The sequence below is a fragment of the Ornithorhynchus anatinus genome, chromosome X5 (genome assembly GCF_004115215.2).
Source record: "Ornithorhynchus anatinus isolate Pmale09 chromosome X5, mOrnAna1.pri.v4, whole genome shotgun sequence".
Classification (NCBI taxonomy): domain Eukaryota; kingdom Metazoa; phylum Chordata; class Mammalia; order Monotremata; family Ornithorhynchidae; genus Ornithorhynchus; species Ornithorhynchus anatinus.
The window spans coordinates 37,788,879-37,815,515 of record NC_041753.1 but is presented as its reverse complement, the minus strand read 5'-3'; the positions used below and the strand labels follow the sequence as shown (position 1 = coordinate 37,815,515).

The following is a 26,637-nucleotide window of genomic DNA, read 5'->3' as shown; positions in this document are numbered from 1 at the left end:
GCTCCAATCATTATCCCTCTTATACAACTGCCCTTGCCCTTTGGGCTATCTGGAGGCAAAAGAAAGAAATCTGCTTCTACAAGTTTATGAAATTTTATAGCTCCCTCCGGGCTTCTGATTACGCAGTGCTTTCATTTTTTTATTTTAAATGGTATATGAATAGGCTCTTGCATCTAAATTCACTAGGCACAATCTGTGACAGGTGCTAGGATTTTCAGGTCAAGGCAGATGTACATTTTATAATAAACGTTTTACTCATCCCGATTGTCACCCTTGTTATTTTTAGTCATGAAATATCCATCTTAGATAGGTCTCATATATTGTCACTATTGATGTCTTGTCACTGTACTAAATTAAATTACAGATCAGGGAAATGGGGGAGAGTAAGGATATGTAGGGCTTAATTATAATTTAATATCTTTTTCTCCTGCTGGATTAACTACTTGAGGGCAGGGATCATATGTACTGATTTTAGTGTACTCTCAAGCTCTCTACAGTGCTCGGCACAGAGCAGGCATAGGCATGTAATAAAAGTATTATCTGAGTAAGCAGGAGAGACTGGAGAAACCTACACAGATAAAAATCATTTAGTGTATGTTAGGTGCAAGCTTTTACCAAATGAAATGTGTTACTTTTAAAGAACATTTAAATATCTTTTCAATTCCTGTGCTGATTTCCAGTTTGGAAAGCTTCCTGATAGCTATTAACTTGCTTTCAATGGTGTTAGTAAATATATTCCTTTGTCTCAGGAGAGTTAGGTAGAGGAGACAGTCTGGATCTGGTCTCATCAATTCTGTTCACCTCACATATACCAAGAGAGTTTTCACCTCCTGCCTTATTGTCAGGTTGACTTTAAAAATCTATTTCACTACTTAATGGGCTTTGAGAACAGGAATGATATAGTCCAAGCAATAGGAATAACATGTAATTTTACTCTTCCACTTAAAAGGAGTCACTTTTATTGACAACTTTTAGTCAATGGCAGTTGCTTTAGCTAATATGCGAAAGGTGGCGTTTACCTGGCATTGCCCCATCTTAAAATTTAAAATCGCAGTCTATTGCATTAGCCCTAATGGATACTATTTCCATTTTTCCATCATAGAAGATTTACTTGAGTCTCATATTTTCCACTTTTCTCAACCCTTTTAAAGACGTACTAAGAAGCTTGTTAAAATACTCCGTGCCCTGACTAACACAAGGAGCATTAAATCCACCTTTAAGTTGGTGGATTTAAAGGTCCTAGTGTCTCCATGTTCTTGGCAGGGGTGCAATTTGCATTAGAAGCATGTGGTTGGCTTATGAATTTCATTCATTCAATCGTATTTATTGAGCACTTACTGTGTGCAGAGCACTGTACTAAATGCTTGCGTGGCTCAGTGGAAAGAGGACGAGCTTGGGAGTCAGAGGTCATGTGTTCGAATCCCTGCTCGGCCACTTGTCAGCTGTGTCACTGTGGGCAAGTCACTTAATTTCTCTGTGCCTCAGTTACCTCATCTGTAAAATGGGGATTAAGACTGTGGGCCTCATGTGGGGCAATCTGATTACTCTGTATCTACCCCAGCACTTAGAACAGTGCTCTGCATATAGTAAGCGCTTAACAAGTACCAATATTATTATTATTATTATTATTATTATTATAATTACAATTCAGCAACAGAGACAATCCCTACCCAACAACGGGCTCACGGTTATGAATTTGTCTCTAGACTGTAAGCTCGTTGTGGGCAGGGCAGGGAACGTGCCTACCACCTCTCTTGTATTATACTTTCACAAGTGCTAGGTACAGTGATTGATTGCCTGGGCATCCTATCAATTCTACCAATCCCAAGAAAAAGGGGTTGAACTGACACCTCCTGCCAGTCACATGATGCAATCTGACACTGGGCTGGGCCTGCTCCCCCCCCATCCCCCCATGCAACCACACTGGGCTGGGGGGTTGCCCCTGCCTTGGACCATTGCTGGCCCCAGATAATTTCTTTTTTGTTGTTATTAAAATGAAAACAAAGCAAACCTGAGGCTACTTGTTTTGTCTCCTTCACCTGCCCTGAAGGGAGACAGGTATTGAGCTGCAATGGAGCCACTTTGGTTTGTGGCACTTTCCTGTGTTGAGCAGAGGGAAAAGAGAAAATGAGTGGGAAGAGAGATCCCCACCTATCCCTGTTGGCCACTGATCCAGTGGTAGAAACCATGGGCATGTGTGTATCTCCCTTCACCCATATTGTCTGGTAGCAGCAGCAGCTCTCCACAACAGGCCAGGAGAGCCCCAGCTGCAGTCACCCCTGCCCCTACCGTGATGATCAGCTTGGGAAAATGAACTAGGACACCAGAGGAAAATGTGATCACCTGCTTCCCCTGCTCAAACCTCAGCTCTGGAGCCTGGGAAAATAGTAATAATAATACTTGTTAAGCGCTTACTATGTGCAGAGCACTGTTCTGAGTGCTGGGGTAGACACAAGCTCATTGGTTTGGACACAGTCCCTGTCCCACATGGGCCTCACATTTTTAATCCCCATTTTATAGATGAAGTAACTGAGGCACAGAGAAGTGAAGTGACTTACCAAAAACCACATAGCAGACTATATGAGCAGGGATTAGAACCCAGGTCCTTCTGACTCCCAGACCCGTGCTCTATCCACTAGGTTATGGAAAATCTGCCAGGACAGTGGAGGAGAATAATTTTTCCAGCATCCCCTGCTCCAGCCACTGTTCTGGAGCCCGGGGAATTGAGCCGGGACAGTGGAGGAAAACGTGTGCGTGGTTGCCCTGGGTTTCTTCTTCATATGCTTCACAGAAGGTCCCGCCTCCCTCGTGAATCTATGAGTAGCCTGTTTGCATTATAATCGTGAAAGCCTGAATAATGCTTTGTAGAGCAAAATGTACCAACCAGTTATAGAACCGTGACTCTTGATAATTTACAATTTGGCATATAAAGATGCTCAGTCCAGCGAAAAGATTGCTATATGCCACAAACTGTTCAAAACTCCAGTGATTTATTTTACACAAATGAAAACAGTAGAATACCAGATGTGAGATAAGCAACAATAAAGCTAATTTCCTAATTTATATTGTGAGGGAAATTGTGCACTGAGGATTTAAAGTCTATGAGGGCTGGCCCTATTTTTAGAAAATAAATTGACACATAAATAGGCTTGCCACATTGATAGAATATAAAATACTCTGGCTGTAGTATTGTGTTATGAAAAACTTCTTATCAAAATCTGGATACATCTTACAATGAGCATTTTTAGTATTTCTTATGCCATTCCAAGATAGAAACTGATATTTCTACCTCTCATTTGGAGCTGACTTTAAGAAACCTCACCTTGAGAGAAACCACACCTTTTGTGCAAGAAGCATAGATTATTCAACTAATATTTTCTTCATAATGGGGATTCAATGCCTAGTACAGGTCTGGGCTCTCTTTAGGCGTTCAGTAAACAGTGTTCTCCCACTATCACCCAGCCCCAACACTTTGTTCTTCTAATACCTATCTAGTTACCATTTCTTGCCCCCACCACACCCACTTTGACCCCTCGCTCACACCTCTTCCTGGAACTCCTCCCCATACGTATACAACAGACCACTACTCTGACCATCTTCAAAGTCTAACTGAAATCATATCTTCTTTAGGAAACGCTTTAAACGCTTAGTACAGTGCTCTGTATACAGTAAGCACTCAATAAATACAATTGAATGAATGAATGAATGAATGAATGAATGAATGAAACGTTCCCAGTCAAATATCTAATCACCCCCAACCCAGCTTACCCTACCTATAGCCTCCCATGTATTTAATCCTTCCAATCTCCACCCTACAGCATTTAAATACGTATCCCTATATCTTGTTGTTTCCTTTACCTTTATTTTTCACTGCTAGGCTGTAAATTAGCTAAGAGGGCAGGTACTGTGTCTACCAACTGTATCATCGTCTCCAAAGGATTTTGCACAAAATAAGTACTCAATAAATACCACTGACTGATTGTCTACGGCCACTAAAGGAAGGGATAAACCCAGCAAGTCATCAAATGTTCTGGGTTTTCCCCAACAGGATGGTCTTTGTAATTTCAATGGAACAGTGAGATTTGGTAAACAAATAGCTGGGCTTCAAAGATTAGATGTAGTTTGGTTATGATCCTACCCTTGCTCCAGCCTCTAGTCCATTGGATTATTGGTCAGGCAAATAATATTTGTCCAGTCATGTGCCATTCAAGACTTACCAGTTATTAATACAACATAAAATTCGAGGACAAATAGACACAGTGGTAGCTCTGCTGTAACAACAGGTATGCTTTAGACCCCAAAACATAAGGAGCCTGAAATCCTTCTCTTGAAGCCACAGCACCCTACTGAGTTTTGTCTTCATTCTATTTGTCCTCGAATTTTATGTTGTATTAGTTATAGTTCCAGCTCTCTTTATATGTCTGTCACCAATCTCGTCTCCCATCCTACATTTTTAGATGATGAGCCCCCTGAGAGTGAGGCACTGTATCTAATTCTCACCTAGGTATTTTCTCCCAGTCCGAGGTACAGTGTTCTGCACTCAGTAAGCCCTTAATAAATACTATCACTACTATTCTAAAAGTGTAAGCGTAGCTGGTGGTCTGGCATGACTTGCAGTGCTAGGAACTAATTATGGAAAACTTCGTGGAGGAAATGGGATTTCATGAAAGCGTATGAGATGGAGAGAGCCATGGTGTGTCAGGTGGTTATGAACAGCAAGAGAATGCCAAGGGAAGATGCTGTAAGCAAGGGGTCAGGGAGAAGTTATAGTTAGAGGAACCTATGAGTCTAAGCAGGGAATTAGTGAGTGAAGAGGGCCAAATATTCAAGAGGAGAAATGTTTTAACACTTCTCTTGTGTGGTTGGCTCTCACACAGTGGGGGGTGGGGGGAGATGTAAACACTTACCACTGGCACAATATGAAAATGTGTTCCCGATCAGAAAATAATTTGCAAATGTAAAGTGCTGTCAATGTGTAACTCGAGTTGAATTTGTAGGCAAAACTGTTTTCATTTGTACATCAAATGTCTCTCCCAGAGGACATTGTGCAACAGTTTGCATTTCCATCCTCGGGATTAAATGTAATGGGTATACACTTTGGATCAGACTCTTTGTTTTTGCTGTCTGATGTGCTGCTTCTTAGGTGTTTCAGGAGTGACAACTACGAGAGTATTTCTAGCCAACTGACATTGAGTTTTCAGTCCTGGAAAGAGCTTACTTTAGTGAAGGCCCTTTTCAAGTAAGAAAATACAATAATACATTTTAAGCTTCTTGGCACTTGTAGTGGAATAAATTGATGAACTTCTCTCCAGAAGGTGCACATTTGGAGTAGAAAGGAATTCAGCTTTGTTGTACCTCCCCTTGAATCTCAACACAAATTTATTTCATCAACCAACTTTCCAACCTGGCAGTGTAGCAGGAGGTCCACAGAGCTGCTACAGGACATGGTGGACTTCTGGGCCAGGACCCTGGGGCAGTGCCTCGTTTGGAGCAACCTGTCACAGGTCTGGCCTATTCTGTTGTGCCCTGAGGATCTGGCCTATAGGGTTGTCCTGGTTTCTGATCAGAAATACATTTTCACATTGCACTGGTGGGAAATGTTAACAACTCCCCCCTGATTCCCCCACACCATGTGAGAGTCCATCAAACAAGAGAAGTGTTAAAACATTTCTCTAGCTTTCTTCTCTTGCACATTGGCCTCTTTGCTTGCTAATTCCCTGCTTACACTCTTTGCTTCCTGGAGGAAATGGGATCTCATGAAAGCATAGAAGGTGGGGAGAGCTGTGGTGCCAGGTGGCTATGAACAGCAGGAGAATTCCAAGGGAAGATGCTGTAAGCAAGGGGTCAGAGAGAAGTTATAGTTGGATGCGTCATTCGCACTTCGCTAGTGAGCCCCATGTGGGATGAGAACGAATAACTTTATATCTACCCTAGTGCTTAGCACAAAGTGCATGATAAATGACAAAATTATAATTCTGTTGTAAAGAAAAGGTGAAATAATTAATATGAAAGTATTTGGGCAATATGTGTGGTCCATAAAATCATGATTTATCATCACAGTATCAATAATCTCAGGACTCACCTATTGGTATGATTACAGCCAGTGAGAAAGAGTTGCTCCCAAATGGGGAGGGGCTAATTGTCTTTAATCAATTGATCAATCAGTGGTATTGATTGAGCACTTATTGTGTGCAGAGCACTGTTCTAAGTGGTTGGGAGAGTTCAATACAAAATGTTCCCTGCCCACAAGGCGCTTACAGACTAGAAGAGGAGATAGACATTTAAAATAAATTATGGATATGTACACAAGTTCTGCAGGGCTGAGGTGTGTGAAATAAGTATTTAAACAGTACAAATCCAAGTCCAAGGGCAACGCAGAAGGAAGAGGGAGTAGGGAAAATGAGGGCTTAGTCGAGGAAGGTTTATTGGAGATGTGATTTTAATAAGACTTTGAAGATGGGGAGAATTGTGGTTTTTTATGGTATTTGTTCAGTGCTAACTATGGGTCAAACATTGTTCTAAGCCCTGGGGTAGGTATAAGCTAAATAGGTCGGACACAGTCTGTGGTGGTATGTCACATATAAAGGGGGAGGGTGTTTCAGCTTTGTCCCCTCCTTTCTCTGCTCTCTCTTTCTTCTCCCCTACCCCACCCTACCCCTGTCGTCCCTCCTTTATTTTAATTTCTTCATCTCTGCCATTCATTTTTTTGCTTTCTATCTTTCCTGCCTTTTCCGGCTTGCTCCCGGGATGTCCCATCCTCTGTCTTCCTCTGGACTTATAAAAATCCGGTAACCTTATGCTAGCAGTAAACTTTGATTACTGATTCTAGCGAGGCCTATTTAAACTTGCTATTTTACCCATCTACATATTCTTTATCTAGGTAACTGTTTCTAATGAGAAGTTCTCTTTCAAATTCTCCCCAATGTTTCTTTTTACATTACATTTTTCTTCATGGGACTTTAGAGGACTGTTTGTTTTATTGCTGCAAATTAAATATTCTCTGTAAAAAGGATTTAAAAAAGCATCTCTTTGAGCATATTTCTGAATATTTCCTGAGAAACGTCAAACTAAAAATGAATAATTTAGTCAAGTATTTGTATGATTACTTGATCTGCTGCTGTGAGGAATAACTACTGCATTCTATTAAAAAGTTTACTACTTTACTATTTTTGTCTATAATGAACCTCTGTAAGAAATGACTATTATTTTATGTACCATTTTTCTTGATGAATCATTTTTCTTGTGTTGTCCAGTGCCTAGAAATTAATACAAGATATATCCCCCTCTTATGAGACATTAACTAATGAAAATAATCTTACCTAAGTCCCTTTAGTAGGTTATTTTTGCACTGTCTGCCAAGAAAAATATGACAAGGATTAAAAATGTCCCTTGCTGATAGGCTTGTCTTGTTCTCCCAGTAAGCGGTCTAAGATCACCTTTGTTCTAATTCCTTCACTATGATCTATGTGCTAAAATAACCATTTTGCTTTCTAGCCAATAGTTGCCTTTTTACTCCTACATATATGGTATCTTCAGATATGTATTCATACATGATATATATATATATATATATATATATATATTAATTAGATGTCAGCCCAGGTGAGAAAGCTAGAAGCACTGACAGTTTGGATAATTTCCCTTATTAATGGGCATGGTATTGCTTTCTCTAGTACTGTCCTTTGTGTCTAAGGAAATTTAATTTTTTTTTCCCTCTTTGGAATTCTGGTACATTTTTTACCATTGGGCTTGTACTTTGCCATTAAAAGTGCATTGTCATTATTCACCTAGGTATTAAAAAGTACAAATGATTGAGAGAACTGGTCTGGTGGATTTGAAGCTCTGTTGAAAGCTGAATTTCCTTTTCTTTGCACAATCTGGGGTTAGAATCAGGCTTGCCATCTCAGTCAGTTAGTGGGAAGCATTTACCATGAGCAGAACAATGTACATGCTTGGGAGAGTACAATAGAGTAAAAAGACATGATCCCTACCCCAAAGGAGCATATTGTCAAGCAAGGGAGGTCATCACCAAATGTTCTGTGTAGGTCTAATCCAAACCCTAAAGCCCAAATTTAAGACCTTCATCCAAATAAGCCATGTGCTCCAAATGGATAACAATAATAATAATAGTAATAGGCATTTTTTATGTGTTTACAATGTGACAAGCACAGTACCAAGCCCTGAGGTAGATACAGGTTAATCAAATTGGAACTGAATTGCCCCTTCCCTTTCAATATTAAGCCTTCATTTCCTTTTCTCCCACTCCCTTCTGCTGCCCCCTTATTTGCTCCCTTTATTCACCTCCCACCCTCAGCCCCACAGCTCTTATGTATGTATATCCATAATTCATTTATTCCTATTAATATCTGTCTCCCCCTCTAGACTCTAAGCTCATTATGGGCAGGAATGTGTCTGTTATATTGTGGTATTGTACTCTCCCAAGCTCTTAGTATAGTGCTCTGTAGACAGTAAGCACTCAACTGCTATTGATTGATTGAAGAGGGTCAGCAAATGCACTTAGAGATTGTGGCTTGCAGAAGGGAAGATGTTAAAGAACATATAGATGGGGCCCTGACCTCATTTCTCCACATCTTTCAGTCAGTGAACCAATCAATCAATAGCATTTATAGAATAGGAACCTGCTGTTAATAGTGGTAGTCTAAGAATGATTGCAGATGGAGGTGGGGTGTTCTGGGAGAGAAGTGTCCATGGCATTGCTATGGATCGGAAATGACTCTACAGCAAAAGATAAGACAAAGCAGAGTTTCTTAAATTTGCTAACCTAGCTCTACATGACCACCAGATGATTTCCAGGATACCACAGGCAGAGGCAACTATAGATTGAGCTAAAGAGATTTAAAGAAATTCAAAAGAAAGAAAATGATGGGGCCTGAGAGACAAATCAACAATTAGAAAGAGAGTGAAACAAGTGCATTTTATAACGTCATGAATGTCTCATGGATTGGAATGATTATGATAGGTTTTCAATATTAGCTTACTTTAGAAGAGGAACAGTTTTTTATGGTATATGTTAAGGACTTGCAATATGCCAAGCACTGTACTAAACCTTGGGGCAGATACAAGCTAATCAGGTTGGACAAAGCCCATGTCCCACAGAGCCATAATCCCCAATTTACAGATGAGTTAACTGAGGCCCAGTTCCCCAAGGTCACACAGCAGACAAGTGGCAGACCAGGGGTTAGAACCCAGGTACTTCTGACTCCCAGGCTTTTGCCCTATCAACTAGGCCATGCTGCTTCTGCAGTTATGAAAATGCTAATAATAATGATATTCATTAAGTGCTTACTATGTGCCAAGCACTGTTCTACATGCTGGGATGTGTCACAGGCCCCCAGTTTATACCAACCTGGAACTTCCTGAACTGGGGAAGCCTCAGTGACACATGGTAGAAGTCAAACCTCCCTCTGATCACCAAGTTAATGTGTAAAGTTTTTTTATTTAGTGTTACCAATTTACAAGGGAGTGACACATACATACACTAACTCAGTCACTCCACCACCTAAGCATCCAATACCAGTGTGTGACCAAAGGAGCCCTTTCTGCTTCTAAGTGCTGCTCTCCTACTCTCAGCATTCCTTCTTGCTCCTCTGCATGCTGCCTCCAGCTGCCCCTTTGCTATTTAAAGAGACCGCCTTTTATCTCCCTTTAGGCATGGCAGCTGGGGCTTGAAGTGGCAATTATTGATTGACCCAGGCCTGTTACTGGATAGGACAGGAAGAGACAGCCACTCCTTCCTCCATGCTCCACTCCCACAGGCCCGCAAATCACCGGCCCTCAAGTAAAGCCCATCAGTGCTTTCGCTAAGTTTCTCCCTTGTTGTTCTCGGGATCATAGACAGTCACTAGAAAGTCAGCTTGTTGTGGGCTCACCACAGGATAGATTCAAGGTAATCAAGTTTGATTTGGCCCCTGTGCCACACAAGGCTCACTGTCTTAATCCCCATTTTGCAGATTAGGTAACTGAGGTTTAGAGAAGTCAAGTGGCTTGCCCAAGGTCATGCAGCAGACAAGTGGAGAAGTTGGGATTAGGACCCATATCCTCTGACTCCCAAGCCTGTGCTCTTGCCACTGGGCCATGCTGCTTCTGGGCCATGTTATGGTCAATAGTCACATGACTTCAACTAAATCATCTATTATTCGCCTGAACACAGTTCAGCTGGGATGTGTGCTTTCACTTCTCATTTAGGCCAGGACATTGTTAGGGATTTAAGGAATTTGCATTTCACAACCCATGTCTGTTTGGACTCCACTATGTCAAAAGAAACATTTTTTAGGCACATGCCTGTGTGCATGGTCTGTGTCAGCCGGACACCGTAAGTACTACATGGTGAGTTTTCCTTAAACATGAAATCCCTATGTCTTAGCAGAACAGGATGTATACTCATTTCCTTCTTATTCCCCCAAATTTCCTTCTGAATCTTTACATAGCTTTGCAAATCCTTCAAGATTTCATTTGGTTCCTGTAAGATAATCTAAAATCATAATGCTCCTATTTTCCTCATAATATATAATCTATATAAATTTATTTTAAAGGAATATTGGTCTTTGTATCTTCTATTTTTGTCTGCAGCGATTATTTCAGAAGTAAGAAATAATGCTATTGCTTAATTGAAAATCCAATGCATAGAAACAATTTCCATATCATTATGGATAGTAATTAAGCCTTATTAGGGACAAGCATTGCACTGATGAACCTCTTTTTACTGTTGAAAAGAAGATGAATGCTACAAAAACTAGCTGAGGATCTCCAAATATTTAAGAGCTATTATTCATAGAGGCTGTTGAACCTGGAAATTAGCCAGGAAATTAAACTTGAATGTTTATCTAGCCTTATGAGAAATGTACTAAAATATTGATTCATGAGAATTACATACCTGTTATATCTGCAGAGAGATTTATTTTAGGCTGGTAGGTGTAAATGCAGTTATGCATCTCTGCATCTAAATTTAATGGGGAGACCTGCAGAGATCACTGAGGTTAATATGCATGGAAAAAGTGATGGAAAGCTGCCTGGGGTAGGTGTTCCAGCCTAAATTTTGTATGGAAGAGCAGAGAGTGAGATAATTCTCCCCATAAGGGAACCCTCAAAGCCATTTTAATGGAGATGTCTGTTGATCTCCTGGAGATATAGTTGTCCTTTGCCTTTGAAGATGGCACTAGTGATGGTGAGATTATTATTGGTGTGAGCAAGCATAGCTAGTAATAGTGGACAATCCCTTTCACATTATATGCATGTGAAGATTGCTATTGCTGCACTGTTGCATTTGCTGCTCCCAAAGTGCCTAGATGTGATTTAGTTTTGCCTTCTTGGTGATTCAGTCTTCAAGCTTCAGTTTTAAGACTGTCATCCTGGTTTGTTTGGTTTTTTTATGGTATTTGTTTAGTACTGTTCTAAGTGCTGGGGTAGATATAAGATAATTAGGTTGGACACAGTCCCTGTCCTGCATGGGGTTCACAGTCTAAGTAGGAGGGATAACAGCGGAATTGAAGCACAGAGAAGTTGTGACTTCCCCAAGGTCACACAGCAAACATTTGGCAGAACATGGATTAGAACGCATGTCCTCTGAGTCCTGTGCTCTTTCCACTAGACCATGCTGCTTCTAGTAGATACAAACCTGACATGTCTACTGCCACGGTTTCTCAACTAACCACTGCTATGCCAATGAGGTGTTGCTTCATTGCATCTGTGAGGGTGATTACAAGAAGTGTTGTGCACAACAACATTATGGGCATTGAGAACCATGTGGTAGTAATAAATGCCTTCATCCTCCTTATTATGAAAAATAGATAAATCTTCAATTCACAATAACATTTATTTCAAGTTTTACTTGGTTAAAAATAGTCATAGAAGCAGGTCATGACATACTTGAAGTTATGTAAGTAAGCAGCGTAGCTCAGTGGAAAGAGCTTGGGCTTGAGAGTCAGAAGTCATGGGTTCGAATCCCAGCTCTGCCACTCAGCAGCTGTGTGACTGTGGGCAAGTCACTTAACTTCTCTGTGCCTCAGTGACCTCATCTGTAAAATGCGGATTAAGACTGTGAGCCTCACGTGGGACAACTTGAGTACCCTGTATCTACCCCAGCGCTTAGAACAGTGTTCAGCACATAATAAGCGCTTAACAAATACCAACATTATTATTATTTAATTATGGGTGTTTGGAAAATGTTATGTAGCTGTTTATTGAGCTGATCTTTGATTCATTAGATTCCCAGATGGCTGGAATTTTGCCTACTATTTATACTCTGCCAATTGTTTTAGTACAGAGTTGTGCATACGGTAAGTGTTCACTATTGATTGATTTGAAGATGCCAAGATTTTTGAGGGGAGAGCCATAAGTATGGCTGAAAAGACCTAGTTGTGACTGACCATTGATTCCACATTATTTCCATGAAAAAGTGTCCTTTGGTTCAGTTATGCATTTGTCACATTGCGTACTTGGTGCTGTCCTTCTTGCTATCGTGATCTTTCCCAAATCTTGGCCCAAGGAAAGTAGCCAGCTTACTATGTTGGCCAGTCTTCTATGATAGTCTCCCACCCCATGGTGCCAACCTTTTATTATATTGTGGGATGAACTTGGGGCATGGTGCCAGGGGGCAGAGTATCTAAGGGATGGGACTTTGCAGGGAGGAAGGAGAGAAAAACACATATGCACTTTAGATGGCCACATTCAGGAACAACATTCTGTGCAGTATTGCTGGTGGAAAATCTTTGGTTGTATGTAGGGATCCCCTGTTGCTGGTTGATACTTTGACCTCAGTCTTCATCATGCTTATTCAATTAACCAGTATGGCCTAGTGGACCAAGCACTTGCCTATTGTATATGTACTCTCCCAAGCACTCATTACAGTGCTCCGTACACAGGAAGATCTCAATAAATTCCATTGATTGACTGACTGACATGCCTAGAAGAACAGCTATCAGTAACCTGGTTTCTAATCCTGCTTCTGCCACTTGTCTGCTATGGAACTTTGGGCAAGTCACTTCAATTCTCTGGTCCTCAGTTACCTCATCTGTAAAATGAGGATTAAGACTGTAAACTCCATGTGGGATATGGACTTTGTCCAATCTGATTAGCTTGTATCTACCCCAGTGCTTAGTACAGTGCCTGCCTGGCACATTGTAAGCATTTAATAAATACCATTAGATACCATTAAATAAACCATCTTGTTTCCACTCTTGGAGACAAATTACTGGGATAGATGGACCATTGACTTTAAACAGCAATGGTATTTCTTATGTTCTTACATCATCTGGGCACATTCTTGTGATGTTCCTCAAGAGTAGCCATCAGTATGTGACAGTTCCTGTATAAATGTCCTGGAGACTCTGGATGATGCTCTTAACCTGCGGAGCTGGAAGAGTTTTCTGCTCCTTTAGCCTCAGTATCTACATCCCTTTGCTTCTAAATTATGTATATGTCTATGTCTTCATGTTGTCTTACAGTCTTGTTGATAGAGAAGCAGCGTGGCTCAGTGGAAAGAGCACGGGCTTTGGAGTCAGAGGTCATGGGTTCAAATCCCAGCTCTGCCGCTTGCCAGCTGTGTGACTGTGGGCAAGTCACTTAACTTCTCGGTGCCTCAGTTGCCTCATCTGTAAAATGGGGATTAAGACTGTGAGCCCCACGTGGGACAACCTGATTCCCTTGTGTCTACCCCAGCGCTTAGAACAGTGCTTGGCACATAGTAAGCGCTTAACAAATACCAACATTATCATTATGTTCCTCAAGAGTAGCCATCGGTATGTGACAGTTCCTCTATAAATGTCCTAGAGACTCTGGATGATGCTCTTAACCTGCGGAGCTGGAAGAGTTTTCTGCTCCTTTAGCCTCAGTATCTACATCCCTTTGCTTCTAAATTATGTATATGTCTATGTCTTCATGTTGTCTTACAGTCTTGTTGATAGAGAAGCAGCGTGGCTCAGTGGAAAGAGCACGGGCTTTGGAGTCAGAGGTCATGGGTTCAAATCCCAGCTCTGCCGCTTGCCAGCTGTGTGACTGTGGGCAAGTCACTTAACTTCTCGGTGCCTCAGTTGCCTCATCTGTAAAATGGGGATTAAGACTGTGAGCCCCACGTGGGACAACCTGATTCCCTTGTGTCTACCCCAGCGCTTAGAACAGTGCTTGGCACATAGTAAGCGCTTAACAAATACCAACATTATCATTATGTTCCTCAAGAGTAGCCATCGGTATGTGACAGTTCCTCTATAAATGTCCTAGAGACTCTGGATGATGCTCTTAACCTGCGGAGCTGGAAGAGTTTTCTGCTCCTTTAGCCTCAGTATCTACATCCCTTTGCTTCTAAATTATGTATATGTCTATGTCTTCATGTTGTCTTACAGTCTTGTTGATAGAGAAGCAGCGTGGCTTAGTGGAAAGAGCACAGGCTTGGGAGTCAGAGGACATGGGTTCTAATCCCAGCTCTGCCACTTGTCTGCTGTGTGACCTTGGGCAAGTCACTTCACTTCTCTGGGCCTCAGTTACCTCATCTGTAAAATGGGGATTAACACTGTGAGCCCCACGTGGAACAACCTGATAACTTTGTATCTACCCCACCGCTTAGAGGAGTGCATGGCACATAGTAAGTGCTTAATTAATATCATGATTATTATTATTTTTATTATCTCTCCTCATGTATCTGTTGCCAGTCTTCTCCCCCTCACATTTTTAAGTTGTGAACCCCCCGAGGACCAGGGACTATGTATTCCCCCCGTGTATTCTTTCCCAGTGCTTAGTGCAGTGTTTTGCACTCAATAAGTGCTTAATAAATACCATTACTACTGGCGGTGACTCAGAAGTCTATCCTGCCCCCACCTTCCAGATCCCTGGTTGTCTCCTTAAACATGAAATCCCAGAACAGATTGCAAAGGGTTAACAGGGCCTGCCACATAGTGGCAGGTGGTGATGGGAACAAGTCTAAGACAAAATACTTTAAATCTGTCTCAACCCTATACCCTCTTTTTATGGTATATATATATATATATAATAGTATATATAATGCTATTCGTTAAGTGCTTACTATGTGCCAGGCACTGTACTTACTGTACTGGGTTAGCTATGACAATCAAGCTGGACATAATCCCTTTCCCACATGGGTATCACAGTCTTAATCCCCATTTTACAGATAAGGTAAATGAGTCACAGAGAAGTGATCTGCCCAAGGTCACACAGCTTATAAATAGAGCGGGATTATAACCCAAGTCCTTCTGACTCTCAGGTCATACTCTACTCATACTCATACTCTCAGGTCTATACACTAAGCCACACTACTTCTCTGTGCTGCTGTTACCCACTTGGCAAAAGACACACACTCAGGCATGTATTGTTACGTTGTATGGTTTACAAATACAGCCTAGAGGTCTTAGACCTGTTCATGGCACTTTTCCTTTATCTTTTATGAGCAAACATTATGTTCACTTTCTTGGACTTTGATTTGAAGTCTCATTGTGATTCACTGAGAGCATGAGTAATGGTATTCTTCAGTGGCCTGTCCAGAAGGACTCTAGCTAGGATCTTGCCACAAAGGGAGGGCAGTGAGATACCCTGTTATTTCACAGTCTGATCTCTTGCCATATAAATGAGAGATAAGGAACAAAGGACAATGGATTGATTATAAATTTAGTATTATGCATTTTCCTAGCTGAATGGATAACAAGTGACTTCCTTCTCAGCAATTCGTGTCATTTTTACATGGTAGAGATAAATCTATTCATAATGTTAATTTTATCACACATCATCATACCAAAAATTAGGTTTCTGATTGTCCACTCTCCCCTTCCTATTCTGATGTCTGTGAAGATGCTTATTTGCCACTTAGTTTTTAATGCAGATAATGGCTATGAACTGGATTTGATTATTGTGTTCAGTCCAATTCTATGCATATTGTTCTCTTACAGTTAATTTACTTTGAAATTTAGTTCTTGAGCGGTTTCCAATGTGCTAGATTCCCTTTCAAGCAGGCCTTTTGTTTGCTCTGTTTATCTCTACTTTCACTGTTCTCATATTGTAATCAGTTTTGTTGCTTCATTTGCAGTTTTATAAAATGACAGGTTTCTCTTCTCCTTCTCCTAGGTTTGGTTTTCTTTCATGATAATTTCTGGATCTTGTAAGTTGACTTGTGCATAGGGAACACATCTATTTTATTCTCCCAAGGACTTAGAAATAATATGGTGGCATTTTTAAGAGCTTGCTATGTGCTAGGCACTGTACTAAGCCCTGGGGTGGATTAAAGCAAATTGAGCTGGACACAGTGGGGCTTACAGTCTCAATTCCCATTTTACAGATGAGGTAACTGAGGCACAGAGAAGTGAAGTGACCTACTCAAGGTCACACAGCAGACCGTGGTTCAGTGGAAAAAGCCCGGGCTTTGGAGTCAGAGGTCATGAGTTCGAATCCCAGCTCTGCCACTTGTCAGCTGTGTGATTGTGGGCAAGTCACTTCACTTCTCTGTGCCTCAGTTACCTCATCTGTAAAATGGGGATTAAGACTGTGAGCCCCATGTGGGACAACCTGATGACCCTGTGTCTACCCCAGTGCTTAGAACAGTGCTCTGCACATAGTAAGCGCTTAACAAATACCAACATTATTATTATTATTAAGCTAGGATTAGAACCCATAACCTTCTGACTCCCAGGCCCGTGCTCTTTCCACTAGGCAACGCTGCTTCTCTATAGTGCTCTGAATACAGTAAGTGCGCCAAAAATATGATTGACCGATTGATTGGTAGCCTTTTGAGACAGCATACTCACCTACTCTAGGAGATACCCTCACACATCTTCTTTTTTTAAAAAAATGGTATTTGTTAAGCACCATTTACTATGTGTCTAGCACTATTTTAAGTACTGGAGTAGATATAGGTTTATCAGCTCAAACACAATACTTGTCCCACCTGGAGCTCACAGTCTAAATTGGAGGGAGGAGGATTTAATCCCCATTTTACAGATGAGGACACTGAGGCCCAGAGAAGTTAAGTGATTTCCCCAAAGTCACACAGCAAACAATTGGCAAAACCAGGATTAGAACCCAACATCCTCTGACTCTCAGGCCTGGGATCTTTTCACTAGCCCATGCTGCTTCATATCTCATGCCTTTTGGTTTTTATAGTGTTGAAGTGTATTGTTAAAGAAGACCCTAGTTGTGTATTTTCTCAGTACGCCATGCAGAAACCTGACATGTTTTATTTGAAGGTTTCTGTTTATTAAGCCTCTAATCAAAGCAAATATTTCTTAAAGTGGACGTACATGTCATGAATGGATGGGTATGCAGGAAATGATAGTGACTATTTCCAAAATACTGTTCTTTCTAAACTCTGTGATTAATTGCTCTGTCAAGTCATCGACTGCCACAGACTGACAGCTGCTAGATAACTTCCATTCAATTATTTATGCTGTCAATCAGGCAATAAGATGACACTATAAAAATGTGTATAATATTTTGAGCTAGTTTTGAGCACTCCATGAATATTGGGCTTTCTGCATTAATAAACTAAGGCTAGGAACAACTTGAACAAGAAAGGAACAAAGGAGAAAATATTACTGAGTGTGGTAAAAAGAACTATTGGTAAAGGAGTTTGCTTTGAGTTTGAATTATTTTCAAGCAGGGTTTAGCATTGAAAGTATTTTACTTATGTTAATACTTGAAAGGGAATGGAGTTCCTTTAAAACAGTGAATGCTTGTCTGAATATTTGAAGACATTTTCAAGTGTGGGAGTAGCTTGGATTTTTGTTGGTACCATTGTGATGATGATTAATATTGTGGCTTTGCACACAGTAAGCACTAAATAAATAATGACTGAATGAATGAATTAGCTTCCTGTACCCTAAAAAGACTGTGAAACTGGTGGAATCAAAGTCTGGGTTTCAAATTTGGAATTTCAAATAGCCTATTTATTTCACTGCTACTGAGATTGTCTACTACTTTCTGACAACCTTTTGACATTGATCACTGCAGCGTGCAAAGTATGAAAGAGTGGCCAATAAAAATGCCATCTGATTTCACCTTTTGATATCCATACCTCAAAGAGAGACTCTAACTTCTGCCCAAATTCGTGGTTAGGGTTGTACTGCATAGATTATCCTGTTGGTATGAAACAGGTAAAAGGATTACTTACAGTAGTGGGGAGGTATCCTTCTAAAGGAAATACCTACTGTACATTTAGCGGCTGTTGCTATGCATGCAAATGATTCCATTTCATTAACTTTTACACATTTATGGAGGTATTATCAGTAAAGATAATGACCCCCTAGGGAAACCAAGTTTGAGGCTTCTATAGTATTCAGCTGCCTAAATAAAAGAACCATGAAACGTTATGGTTCTGGGAATATTGAAACTTAATTTACATCAATTTTTATCCACTGGAATTTACACTACATAATTCCAATTGAAATATATGACATTTTTGAAACTCAAAAATCTGCCTAACAGTCAGTGCATAGTTGTTTACTATGGCACATACTACTGGGATTACCACAGCATGAGTTGTCGATCAATCAGTAAATCATATTTATTGGGTGCTTACCCTGTGCAGAATAATAAACTCATTGTTTATTGTTATACTGTACTCTCCCAAGCACTTAGAGTGCTTCGCATACAGTAAGCACTCAATAAATATGACTGAATTATTGTATTTGCTAAGCACTTAGTATATGCTAAACACTGTACCAAGTGCTGGGATAGATATAAGATAATCAGGTCCCACATGGGGATCACAGTCTAAGTAGGAGGGAGAAAAGGTACTCAATCCCTATTTTATTGATGAGGGAACTGAGGCACAGAAAAGTGAAGTGACTTGCCTAAGGTTACACAGCAGGTGCATAGTAAAGCTGTGATTATAACCCAGGTCCTCTAGCTCCCAGATCCGTCCTCTATCCACTAGGCCATGCTGCTTAGACTTTACTAAGTGCCTGGGAGAGTACAATACAAAAAGAATTGATTTATAAACATGATCCCTGCTGACATGGAGCTTACAATCTATTGGAGGAACACTTGTTCCATGCATAACACTGTACTAAGCTCTTGGGAGAGTACAGTAAAGTACTAGACATGATACCTACCCTCAAAGAGCCTACAATCAGATGGGGGAGGCAGACATGAAAATAAATCATATATATATATAGGATAAATAACTGAGTACAAAGAAATGCACATAAGTGCTGTAGGGTACGGTGAGTAACTAAGTGCTTAGAGGTATAGACTCAAGTGTCAAGTCAAGCAGTAAGGAGGAAAAATAGGGTGGGGTTATGAAGGATTAGTTAGGGAAGTCTTCCTGGAGGAAATGTGGTTTTAATAGGGCTTTGAAGATGGGGAGAGTAGTGCTCTGTCAGATTTGAAGGGGGAGCTATGCTTAATGTGGAGTTTTGCAGAACCAAAACCTCCATGTTCTAGGGGAAGTGGGCATGGAAGGATTTGTTTGAGTAGCCATGAACTAATTAGGTATAAGCAGATTGACAGTGGAAGAAAAAAAATGGCTAAGTAATCCTGAAGCATTCAAATAAAGACTTTGTTACAGACACATCGATGTGCCTAAATGCTGCAGACTTCAACAGTGGCAATGCATTCTGTTAATTCTGGCCCACAATCCACTTAAGCCTTAGTGATTTCGATATTTTGGGTGAAAAGGGGTTTTGGCCTTTAATCAGATAATTGACCAACATTATTATAATTGAAGTATTTGTAGGTGTTATTACTGGAAAATATGCTAGAATAAATCCACCCCTACTCATAGAGCTCAGTCGCCAGGAGAGAATTAAGCTACAGCCAAGTTTGAAGGCCCCAGGTTACTGGAGGTCTGAGGACCAAAGAGGGTCTCCTAATAACAGAGGAATTAAGTCCTGTCCCTTGAAAGAAAGAAGGTTTCTTATGGTCATTAGTTAGGTTTTTATTAATTCGACCACTATGCAGAGCCAATGGGGCGGATATAAGAGATCAAATGCATCTGATTTGCATCCTGGGTCCTCTTCTCTTCTCACTTGCCTGTTCCAAATCAGTACTCAAAGGATGTGGTACATTGAGTTTGGTTTAAAAGCAGACTTAAGATGGCCATACTTTTTAAAAAATATAATTTCTTACAATTATTCCAATTTTCATTCAGGCAACTGCAAATCTCTCTGGTCTGACTAAACAAAAATGTGTTGCTTAAAAATCATTGATGCTGGTTTTGAGCAATTTATATTTTCTTCTAATCTTGTCATAGACTATCAGCTCTTTATGGACAGGGAGTGTGTTGGCTAATTCTGTTTTACTCTCCCAAGCACTTAGTACAGTGCTCTGAACAATCTGTGCTTAATAAATACCACTGATTGATCGATATGTACTTGAAGGACCTGAACTATTCTAGACAGGTGGATGTCCAGTCTAATAGTTTTTGAGGAAATTATGCAACCTCCCTTGCTAACAGCTTCATTTAATAATTTCCACTGTGGAGAAGTTTATCTTTTTAGTCGACCTTTCTCCTTCCTCTTATATTTTAAGACCATTTCCTTTTCCTGATGTAGCTGTATGATAAAAAATTAAGAAATTGAACCTATTTGGAAACTTGTAGAAAGGTGTTTTTGCCCAGAAACACATAATCTCAATTGTTCTCATTTGCTGTTTGCCTAATTAGAAAAAAAGCCCCTATAAACCTCTCTTTCTCTCTGACCCTTTTTAGATCTTTCCTATATTGGACCTACTAATGTGCATGAGTAAATATAAGTATTGAATTTCTCTTCTTGAAAATAACTCCTATTGTTTTTGTGAACTGCATGGCATCAATGAGGTTTCGATTTCCTATTTTGGTAGTATTTTACCAGATATAATTACATATTAGCTAAGGATATAAATCCTTTTGCTTGCAATTATTTGGTCTCACTATGCAACTGGCTTTGTGATAGGAAATCAGTGATTAAATTTCCATTCAAAATCTTTTCTTCATCAGTCATGAAACAAGCCTGGTGATTTTCTCTGTAGTCATTTTTAGTTGGCTAGCATTATGCTATTTTTTTTTGGTTGAAACGTTGAAGCAGTTTATTCCTTTTTTTAATAACCCAATTGATTATTTTGTATTTTAGGATTTTTCTAAGGTGTCCCATGTGAAAAATAGCTACTTCGAATTTTTAAACAGACATACATAGACACACACCTACAATGAAGGGCAGATTTTCTCTTTTTGTTTTTTTTTTAACACCGCACATAGCCCTCGTATTCTGTAACAGCAGAAGTGAATTTCACACCATTGTGAAATCATGTATAGGATGATTCTATGTATGCAATTATTCCATTTGAAAATAGCAGCTACAGTAACACACATTGAATACATTTGACATTTTTACATGCTAACAAAACTATTAAAGTTTTGCAGAATTATGTTACTTGTATTCATCTTTGTGAAAGAGGTTATGCAGTTTTCTCTGTATCATGAAGCCCCTACTGAGAATGATTCTGAAAATAATGCTTGCAATTCTCAAGAAGTCCATTACTAAGAAGATACTATTATCCAAATCAGCATTGTACTTATGCTAATTCTACCTTTTGGCCACTATACCTCCATAACTTTCATTTCAAAATCAAATTCAAAATTGCCCTTTTTTCATTTGAAAATTTCCAGTTTTATACTTCAGTCAATTTACCACTTCCTTCCATCCCGCTTTCCCCATCCCCAAGCCCTTTTAATCCTTTTCCTATTGTTTTAGCACTTATTTTGTCTTTCCAAGCTTCATTACTACTGGCAGAAGTTATTTATACTCCAAAGTTGCTGTTATCTGAAATATTCTGCAAATATACATAATGTATTTGATGATGATACTACCGGTGGTGATAAGCTATCCACATTCATTCAAATGCTAAGTACTGCCGGTTGTTTTTCACAACATTTCCTGGATTTTCACTTTCTTCTCCTCCCAAATAGCTACCATCCTAATCTAAGATTTTAATCATACAATGATCATACTACTTTATCATTTTCATCATTGTTGTCCCTGACTTCAACCTCTCTCCCCATCAGGCCTATGCTATATGCTGCTGCACAGATCATCTTCTTGAAGTATTATTATTAATATTGATAATAGTATTAATTATTAGGATAATTCTGGTATTTGTTAACCACTTACTATGTGACAAACACTAGAGTAAGATAATCAGATCTTACCCTAATCAGCCCCTCACAGCAAGATAATCAGGTGAGACAAGTTCCCTGTTTTACAATCTGAACGGGGGGGAAACCGGTATTTAACCCTTATTTCACAGTTGAGGAAACTGAGGCAAAGAGAAATTAAGCCATTTGTCCAAGGTCATACAACAGGCAAGTGGCAGTATTAGGATTAGAATTGACTCTCAGTTCCCTGCTCTTTCCACTAACACATAACTTCCCTAAACATAGGAAAACCAAACGCCTTCGTTGTTGTCAGAGCCCAGGCTGTTTGATAATAATAATAACAATGTTGGTATTTGTTAAGCGCTTACTCTGTGCAGAGCACTGTTCTAAGCGCTGGGGTAGATACAGGGTAATCAGGTTGTCCCACGTGAGGCTCACAGATAATTCCCATTTTACAGATGAGGTAACTGAGGCACAGAGAAGTTAAGTGACTTGCCCACAGTCACACAGCTGACAAGTGGCAGAGCTGGGATTCGAACCCATGACCTCTGACTCCCAAGCCCTGGCTCTTTCCACTGAGCCATGCTGCTTCTCCATGTCTGATGATGTCAAATGCTTTGGTAAGGTCTATGAACACCATATAGGGGTACAGATCATGCATGCCATGCCCGCATTGTAGTCTAAGGCTTCATTGTCATTCCAGGAGTTCATTGTTAACATTATTCTTCACTAGCTAGTACAAGAAAAATCTGGATTGAATCTTGTAAGCGATGGAGAACAATGAGATTCCACAATAATGTCCATGGCTGGTTTTCTCCTCTTTATTCGTTGAGACTGTAATAATGGTGATAGCCTTGAAATTCACAATTTTAAAGGTTGCATGGTAGGGAATATTCCTGAGAGATAGCTGCCCTTTAGTCACATTGGTAGTATCATATTGGGATTCCTCTTTTAACAAAGCCATTTGGGTATAGTCACCCACTTCCTCTAGTGTTCCTATATTTTCCAAGCATTTGACATTGAACACTAATTTGTGATACTGTTTGTGATACTTTGTGATACTTTGGCTTAACCATTAGTTAATGTTTGAAATGTATCATCAAGCCATGATCAGAGCCCTGTACATGGGGAGAGTACAGTAGAATAAGTACTGGGGAAGCAGCATGGCTTAGTGGAAAGAGCACGGGCTTGGGAGTCAGAGGATATGAGTTGTAATCCCGGCTTTGCCACCTTTCTGCTGTGTGAGCTTGGGCAAGCTGCTTAACTTCTCTGTTCCTCAGTTACCTCATCTGTACAGTGGGATTAAAACTATGAGCCCCCCATGGGACAACCTGATTACCTTGGTCTACCCCAGCGCTTAGAACAGTGCCTGGCACATAGTAAGAGCTTAATAAATACCATAGATATTACTATTAGTATTATTAAGTAGACACAATCCCTGCCCTCAAGGAGTTTGCAGTCTAGTGGAGGAGCTTACTTAGATGCAAACTGATGTTTTGTTTTTGTTTTTGCTAAACATAACATTGCTGTTAATTGTAAGCTATTTGGAACATTCACTGAATAACAGTAGGCCATTACTGTTTACAAATCCCATGTTCCCCATTGATTTTATTTGATGTTTCAGAATTTATTTCATGAGTGTGTCCAGATCCCTATAGAATATATCTGTCTTTCTCATTGCTTTCAGTCATGGGAGGGGAAAAAGCACTGATGATCGTGGCATAGGCTTTCTGTTTTATAGGTATACATAGGTCATAGTCTTGTCTCTGACCCATAGCGACTCCATGGATACATCTCTCCCAGAACACCCCACTCTCCATTTGCAGTCTTTCTGGTAATATATCCATAGAGTTTTCTTGGTAAAAATATAGAAGTGGTTTCCCATTGCCTTCTTCCATGTAGTAAACCTGAGTCTCCACCCTTGACTCTCTCCCATGCTGCTGCTGCCCAGCACAGGTAAGTTTTGATTTGTAGCAGATTGCCTTCCACTTGCTAGCCACTGCCCAAGCTAAGAATGGAATGGGTTTGTCTCTGCTTGACTCTCCCTCCCATAGCTGAGACTGATAGAGTACTGGAAACTCTCCAGGTGCAATCCTAAGAGGGATACATAGGTCAATAGGTTCCCATTAATGCTTTTAGGAAGATTAGAAAAGTTTGAAAGAAATTACTGACTAATTGCAAAGATTACACATAAGAGCCTTCGATCCAAGTTGGGGAACCCTCTTCAGAAAGAGAAGTGTCTAGCACTTGCTTGGGTTATCTGTTCTAATCTTCATCAATTAATCATTTCACTCAAGTGCTGTGATATTCACTCCATCTCTGGGTAGATCAAGTTCAATTAGTGCAGTTTTCCTATCTTAATTTGTCTTTGATGGAGCTCTTGTTGTTTTAGCAACTTCAGGGGAAGGATAACAGGTCATGGTGCTCTAGTGAATCTGGCTGAAGCAGACAATTTTAGGTGAGCAGTGCATGGCTAAACAGGCCTATGTTCAGCCAGGGAGTTACTGAATGGTACTGCAGACTCCTTCAGTAGCTGAGTGACCATTGGCCAAGGTTGCCTCTTCAAATAGTACTTTTGATTAAGTTTTCCCACAGTCAGCAGTGCTTACACTTGAATTGTTTTCTGGTAATGGTTTGAGTCTTCACAGAGCGTCTTTATGTTCCATGATCCAATTCTTATTTCCTTGGTGTTTGGTAAGCTTCTATTTTCACTTTTTTGCATTCCTACATTAGGCTCACCAATCGCAGTCCTCTGGTGAACTTAGTAGGGTTTCAATGAGGCAGACAATTTTTAGGGATACCTTTTCCAGTTCCTCTCCTCATTTGGTAAACTATGTGCTCCTACATAGGACCTCTCAGACACCCAGAGTTAACACAGAGTACTGCATCCTCTTCAGCATCTGAGCAAATAATGATCTTGGCTGCTTATTGACTTAAGACTTTTGATTGATTAAGGTTTTCAATGTCCAGTAATAAAATAGTAAAGCATGGAAAATGAAAATCAGTAAAACATCAGTCAATCAATGGTATTTATTGAGTGCTTACTGTGTGGAGACCATTGTACTAAACAGTTGGGAGTATACAATATAATAGAATTAGGTAGACATGATCTCTGACCACAAGGAATTTACAGGCTAGAATTGGAGCTTATCTTTATACCATTCAAATTTGGATCCAATCACAGGCTTCATCAAGAACTGTCATTACAGTCCTCTGGAAGTAGCCATATGTTTCAGGGGAAAGGAAGAAATCAAGAGGAATATGTAATTGGCTGCTTTCAAAAATTAAGCTAGTCAAATTGAGAATAGGAGACTTCTTTTGCTATGAGGTTGCTTGCTCTTTTAGGAAAACTGGTCCAGACATTTCCCTTTAAAATCAAGTTTTTTGAAAACCACTAGATTTGATTCTGACTATATACCATGTTGGATATTGAACCCTGGCATCTGCTAAATAGAACATGTCAACCCTTTCCAAGTGTATGTGAAAAGTTGTGCCCTATGCTTCCTGGAAATCTGAAAAGGGGATGGAAGCAAATAATTGCTGTTGACATCAAATGCAGTTTTTCTTTATCTCATATGGAAAGAAAAAGGCTGATGATTTTTGAAGCACAAAAACTTGGATTTTGAGACGTGGTAGGTTAACTGATGGCTTTTTTGGGGTTGAGGCAATGGTTGTCTCAGGCAGCAAGCTGAAATATGTGATGCAATTCTGAACATTCTGGCCCTTTCTAAGTCTTTTTATTGCAGGAAACAAAAACACTGGAAGGTAATAATAGTGCATATGAGGGAAGCCAAGGTCAAAATCCAGTTTCAAAATATTGAAGTTGTTTATGAGAACAATAATTCCATTATTTCTTTTGGTGCCATGTTCCATTTTCTGTAGCCTTTGTTCTATTTTTTTAGAGCTAGGAATTTTAGTAGCTTATTCATTAGATTAAATGCCATGACTTGGGTGTAGGACTTGGACTATATGGTAAAAGTGTATTAAAAAAGGATAAGGTTGTTGGAACGTACATGTTGTGGAAACATTAAAAGGATCTTTGAAAACCAAGTAGTCAAAAGTATTTATTGAGTGCTTACTCTGTGCAGGGCACTGTACTAAGCACTTGGGAGAGTACAGGAGTGAGTTAGACATGACCTTGCCCTCAGGAAGTTTGCATTCTAGCAGAGGAGTTTGAGATATGCTCGTAAAAACATTTATCTTTGTCAGCACAGAGCATGAAAACATGAAGAACCAAGGTAACATACCACTCTTAACCCCTGTTGACTTTTACAGCTTTTAGAAGATTGCTTATCTTTTGGTATGTTGAGAAGATGGGTAAGAATTTGTGTTTAATTATTAAAGCTTTCTAAGCTAATTATTTGGTATCAGTTATAGTTGCAAAATCATAGCAAGAATAAAAGAGAAAACTGCCCAGCCCAAACCCTTTAATTTTCTAGTGCCTCAGTCTCATCTGTCTCACCATGAATCCCTTTCCCACATCCTCCATTTGATCTGGAACTCTCTCCCCCTTTATATACACCAGACCACATTCTCCCACCTTCAAATCCTTA

General features: G+C 40.0%; 1 protein-coding gene and 1 non-coding gene across 3 annotated transcripts in view; one reads left to right on the top strand and one right to left on the bottom strand.

Annotated features, from left to right (window-relative positions):
* Positions 1 to 26,637, top strand: part of LINGO2 (leucine rich repeat and Ig domain containing 2) — a 900,663-nt gene that overhangs the window by 577,683 nt on the left and 296,343 nt on the right. The window lies entirely within an intron of this gene.
* LOC114808274 lies at positions 24,051 to 24,188 on the bottom strand. Its single transcript, XR_003756121.1, has one exon. It is a non-coding gene; the product is annotated as a small nucleolar RNA SNORA7 (small nucleolar RNA).